We start from the raw sequence: 6,000 nt of genomic DNA, 5'->3' as shown, positions 1-6,000 counted from the left end.
CTTTGGCAATATTATTAGAACGAGGAATATTAGCAACTATAGTAATTAAGACCTTTCCCTTGTGACCTTGAACCACATAACCAATACTCGATACACCTGGATTACCCTTCAATGCAAGAATCTCGTATAACAAATTTGGAGACCCCAAAATGTTTAGCTAACTTCAAACTAGAAACTAAAGCCGAAGCTTTGGCCATATTATTAGAACAAGGAATATTAGCAACTATAGTAATTAAGACCTTACCCTTGTGATCTTGAACCACATAACCAATACTCCATACACCTGGATTACCCTTCAATGCAAGAATCTTGTATAACAAATTTGGAAACCCCAAAATGTTTAGATAACTTCAAACTAGAAAGTAAAGCCGAAGCTTTGGAAATATTATTAGAATGAAGAATATTAGCAACTATAGTAATTAAGACCTTTCCCTTGTGATCTTGAACCACATAACCAATACTCGATACACCTGGATTACCCTTCAATGCAAGAATCTCATATAACAAATTTGGAGACCCCAAAATGTTTAGCTAACTTCAAACTAGAAAGTAAAGCCGAAGCTTTGGCAATATTATTAGAATGAGGAATATTAGAAACTATAGTAATTAAGACCTTGCCCTTGTGATCTTGAACCACATAACCAATACTCGATACACCTAGATTACCCTTCAATGCAAGAATCTCGTATAACAAATTTGGAGACCCCAAAATGTTTAGCTAACTTCAAACTAGAAACTAAAGCCGAAGCTTTGGCAATATTATTAGAACGAGGAATATTAGCAACTATAGTAATTAAGACCTTTCCCTTGTGATATTGAACCACATAATCAATACTCGATACACTTGGATTACCCTTCAATTCACCATAAAAATTGAGTTTTAAAAATGAAGAGCAAGGAGGTTTCTATTCTATCTCATTTATGTTAATCTGAGAGGTATGATTGTTCATAACTTAGCATCCTATAAAAGGAAGAGAAACACCTGTCCACTTTTTAAGGACCTCTCAATCGCAATAACTAAAACAAGATGAAATGTTCTTATGTTTTGAGATATAAGTTCTAACCGACTGAGATATTACCTTCTCTGTAATAAGAATTACCTGATTGATAGAGTTTTCCCATTTTCAAAAGATCCATTTATTCCTTTCCCACCACAAACTCTAAATGAGTGCTACTAGATCAACTGTCCAAAGGTATGCGAAGAAAGATTTCTTATACAATCTAGGCCAAGATTCAAATAGCTCACCAAGAGAAGAAGGCATTGGACAATACCATTCCAGCTTATCAAGCAACCAATTCCAAATTGAAGAGGAGAACAAACAATGAAGGAAGATGTCATCAACACTTTCCAACTATGAATTACAAAACTAACAATTTAAGGGAGTAGTGAGTGTAAGATTTGATAGATGATCATAGGTGAGAATACTACTTAATAAGGTCAGCCATAAGAAGGCACTTTCTTTTGGTAAAACAGTAGGAGACTGACATAAATAAAATGCCTTGGATTTTGCAAACTTAAGCTTTGGATCTAGCAATTCATAACCCTTTTTATTGTATAGTGGGCCAAATTATAAGGGGACCAAATAAGGACATATGGATCATGGGAAATGTAGACCATTCTATCCTTCAACAAATCTTGGAGAGAAAAACTTTGATCTATTGGAATTGGCAAATTGGAAAAGTCTTTCCAAGTGTAACATGGATGGTCAAAAGATTGAGACTGCATTAAGTAATCAGACTTTAGAACCCCATTCTGCTTGTAAAATCCTCTTAGCATCTGGAAATAAGTTAAGAGAATCAATGGGTGGATAAGAGTTCCAAGATTCTTCCCAAAACATGGCTTTTAGTCCACTATGAATAACCCAAGAAAAATGAGGTAGGAAATTTTTCTTGGGGGATTTGCAACTATAAATATCTTTTCAGGTTGAGGTGCATCTAAATACTTAGAACGAAGAATCTTTGACCACTTAGAGTTAGGATTTTGATAAGCTTTCCAAATTAACTTCGCTCCCAAAGCTAAGTTTCTCTTTAGTAATTTCTGCAAACCTACCGCACCTGAAGATTTGGGGAACAAATCAATTTTCAACTAATAAGGAGAATTTTCTTACTATTGTCCTTTTTCCACTCCAAATAAAATTCCTGAGGGCTCCCTCAAAGTCCGATAGAATGCCTTTCGAAATGATAAGAATCAACAAGATATAGTTAAGAATGGTAGCTAACACATACCTTATAATCAACAAATGACCTGCAAGGGATAACAATGAGTTTTTCCATGAAGAAATTCTTGATTGAATTAAGGAAGCAATCCCAATCCAAAAGGACACTTTATTCCCCCCTTAAAAAAAGGAACACCTAGATACTTACAAGGCAACATATCACTTTTAAAACCCAAGATATCAATAAGTTTTCTTGACAAAGCTATAGAACAACTGAATAAGAATGTCTTGGTTTTTGTTGGATTGACTTTTTGACCAGAAATGTCACAATAGCTATTTACTACCTTTTTAATGCATTTGGCCTCCCTTGCAAAGGCTTCTCCAAATAGAAGGGTATCATCTGCAAACAAAAAGTGAGTAGTTGTGATAGGAGTAGGTAGAATAGACACACCTCATTGTTGAAAGGATGAATGATGGGCTAAGATACTTTTATTGAGAGCCTTTGCCAAATTTTTAAACAAATATGGTGATAACAGATCACCTTGATGAACACCTTGTGAGGATGAGAAAAAGCCACATGGCAATCCATTCACAAACTGCAAATTTAGCACCTGAAATACATTATAGGATCCATTTACACCATTTGTGGGATAAACCAAACCTGCAAATAACCAACATTAAAAAATTACCCTATCATAAACTTTCATCAGGTCAAGTTTGATAATCATTGTTTGTATCTTATGAGAAGAAATAGAATGGAGCACATCATCGGCTATGAGAGAACCTTCAACAATTTCCTTGCCAAAGACGAATCCCCCTTTCTCAGATGAGATAATTTTGGGTTTAAGGGTGTCAACATCAAAGAGATTGCCCTAGTAAAAGACCAAGAAAAATAAATAGAAGAAACCAAACAATAAGAATAAAAATAATAAAAAAATAGAAATACAATAGAAATTTAAACAAGTAAAATTATATGTGTGTGTGTGTGTGTGTGTGTGTGTGTGTGTGTGTGTGTGTGTGTGTGTGTGTGTGTGTGTGTGTGTGTGTGTGTACACTCACACACACATGCGCACGCACACACACACACACATATATGTATGTGTGTGTGTGTGTTTGTGTGTGTGTGTGTGTGTGTGTGTGTGTGTGTGTGTGTGTGTGTGTGGATGTATGTATATGTATGTATATGTATATATACATATAATTATGTATGTGTGTGTGTACATGCACATGCACATATACATATTCATGTAGAATTATTGATATGTTATATGCATATGCATATAGAAAACATCAATAAATTAAAAGAACCTCAAACAAGTGAAAGAAGAAGAAGAAGAAGAAGAAGAAGAAGAAGAAGAAGAAGAAGAAGAAGAAGAAGAAGAAGAAGAACATTGACTAAATACAAAATCATTAATAAGATATTATTAATGATTACCTATCTAATAAATGTTTTCATATAAGAGACAACAAACAAAAGCAAATAAGGAAACAAAAATAAAATTAAATATATATATGACTATCAATATTGCCAAGAAAAGATTAAACACGTTTAGTCTAAAGAAAGAAAAACACAAAGTGGAAAATACAAAATGAGAACCCTAGAAGACCTAAAAGGAAGAAGAAAACAAAACAAAAACTACACACAACCTAAGTCAAGAAAAAACAAAAACAAAAAATAAAAATAAGACAACATTAATTAGATAAGAAATCATAGATAAGGTACTATTTATGATTTCTTGTCTAACTAAGGTTGTCTTAGTAATGAGAACAAGTGTAAATAAAAGAACCTAATAAGAAAGTAAAAGGAATAAATAACGTGGTAATAAAATAAAAAATAAAAAACCAACAAAAATAGAGCAAAAATAAAAAAGAAATAAAATAAATTTAGACAATATAAATAGAAGACACCAACTAATACTATCTTAACTAGAGAAAGTTGACAAAATAAAGAAAAGAATTGAAAAACAATCAAACACTGAGCTAAAAAGGGGGCAAAGAGAAATCCAAGACAAAAAACGGGGGAGAAACGGGGGGAAGAGGGAAGCTAAGCCAAGGAGAGAAAGAAAAAGAGGGCGCAACAATATGCTTCTAGGCTGAGGAGAAAGAGGAAAGAGGGGAAGGCCAACAAGGAGGAGAGAGAAGGCTAGGAATGGAGGTGGTTGTGGATTTTGAGGTTATTTAAAAGAGGGAGCCAGGGGAAACTTAGGTTCCATCTTTTATCTCTATTAAGATTAGACGGGTGGTTATGTATTTCGACAACTTCCTTGAGTTTTCTCTAAAAGAGATTATCTTCTTTAGACAAGATTTTGGTGTGTTCTAAGCAAATATGGTGTTTGATGGAAGAGGAGTGGTCAACAAGGGTTGATTTGAGGGCACACTCATGTCTAATGTTAGCACTGTGCTCTTTCAATCTGATTTTGAAAGAGCGGCCAGTTTCACCTATATAAGGGATGCCACAAGATTAGACCACTTTTTAAATGCCAAACTCAAGATGGATGTCATTAGGGTCCTTGAGAGGAGGGATGGGGTTTCTTAAAGTTGAAAAAGGCTTGAAAGCACAAGGAAGGCCTTTCTTGTGAAGGATTTTAGAAATTTTGTGGTACTCACCTTCAATGAAAGGGAGGGAAATAGTAGGTAAACCAAATGTTTGGAGAAGTTAGGTTTGGAGGGGAACTTGTACCTAATTTGGTTGAAGGTTCTAGAGATGATTTTATTACTATACCCATTCAAAAGGAAAACTTTCTGGAGTTAGACAACTCGATGGGTAAGTTTTCTTCATCACAAATGTGGAAGGCTCTCATGATTAGAGTTTTCAGACTGCTAGCTTGTTGGGTGGGGTGGTGGTGGGAAGAAGAGTGAAGATAGAGGTCAGTGTGGGTGGATTTACAAAAAAATGAAGGGAAAAAGTTTCATCCAGTTTCCTAGTGAGCTAGATGTCAAGGAAGGGGAGTTGGTTGTTGGACTCTATCTAAAAGAGATACAAGGGCTAAACTATTAAAGTGTGCATGGAATTCTTCTTATTTTTCCATGCCATGTGGCCAACACATATTGGTATCATCCACATAGCGCTTCCTCTGCCTTGGTTTAAGCGAAATGAGTAGAGGACTAAATCTTCAAAATGCTCCATGTGCATAGGTTAACTACAATAGGAGAAAGAGGGGATCCCATAGCTGCACCATCGACTTGCTCATGGATTACTCCTTGTAAAGAAAAGAAAGTGGACCTAAGACATAAGTCAACTAAGAAGGCCACTTTTCCATTCGTCTTGCTTCTGATAATATCAATGACCACTTCCTCATTTGTTTTACATTTTTCTCCTGCAACTATTCTTTCATTCTGATGATGATTCATGAAATGTGACCCAAAATATCGATACAAAAATTCTTACACCATCAATTTCAGAAAATAATTTACAATCATCAACATCAACGTAGAAATAAATCTAATATTTTACTAATTGCACAAACTTCGAATTTGATAAACCAAAAATTTTCCGTAAGATGTCGGTTTAGTGGGAAATGAAAGGGGCCACCATCCAAGCTGTGGGATTCCTTGGTGGTCACCACCGACAAACGGAGAGGCCCAACGGTAAAGATTCCCGTCCTTCGGGTTGGAAATCTTTGTATTCGTGGCAGACATAATCAGACATAATCAGACATTGGCATTTTTTCTTCGTCGTCTTCAAGAAGTTAAACCCATTGCTTTTGTAAGTCGATTTTCTCTTGGTGCGCTCAAGCTGTAAAGCTTCAAGGTAATCATTTCCTATTCTCTTTCTTTACTAAGATATTTACCCCGTTGGTGAAGACAGATGGTAATCCTTGGACGGTCAATAACTATTACCACG

This window comes from Cryptomeria japonica, chromosome 9, assembly GCF_030272615.1.
Source record: "Cryptomeria japonica chromosome 9, Sugi_1.0, whole genome shotgun sequence".
Taxonomy (NCBI): Eukaryota; Viridiplantae; Streptophyta; class Pinopsida; order Cupressales; family Cupressaceae; genus Cryptomeria; species Cryptomeria japonica.
This window is presented reverse-complemented; position numbering follows the sequence as displayed.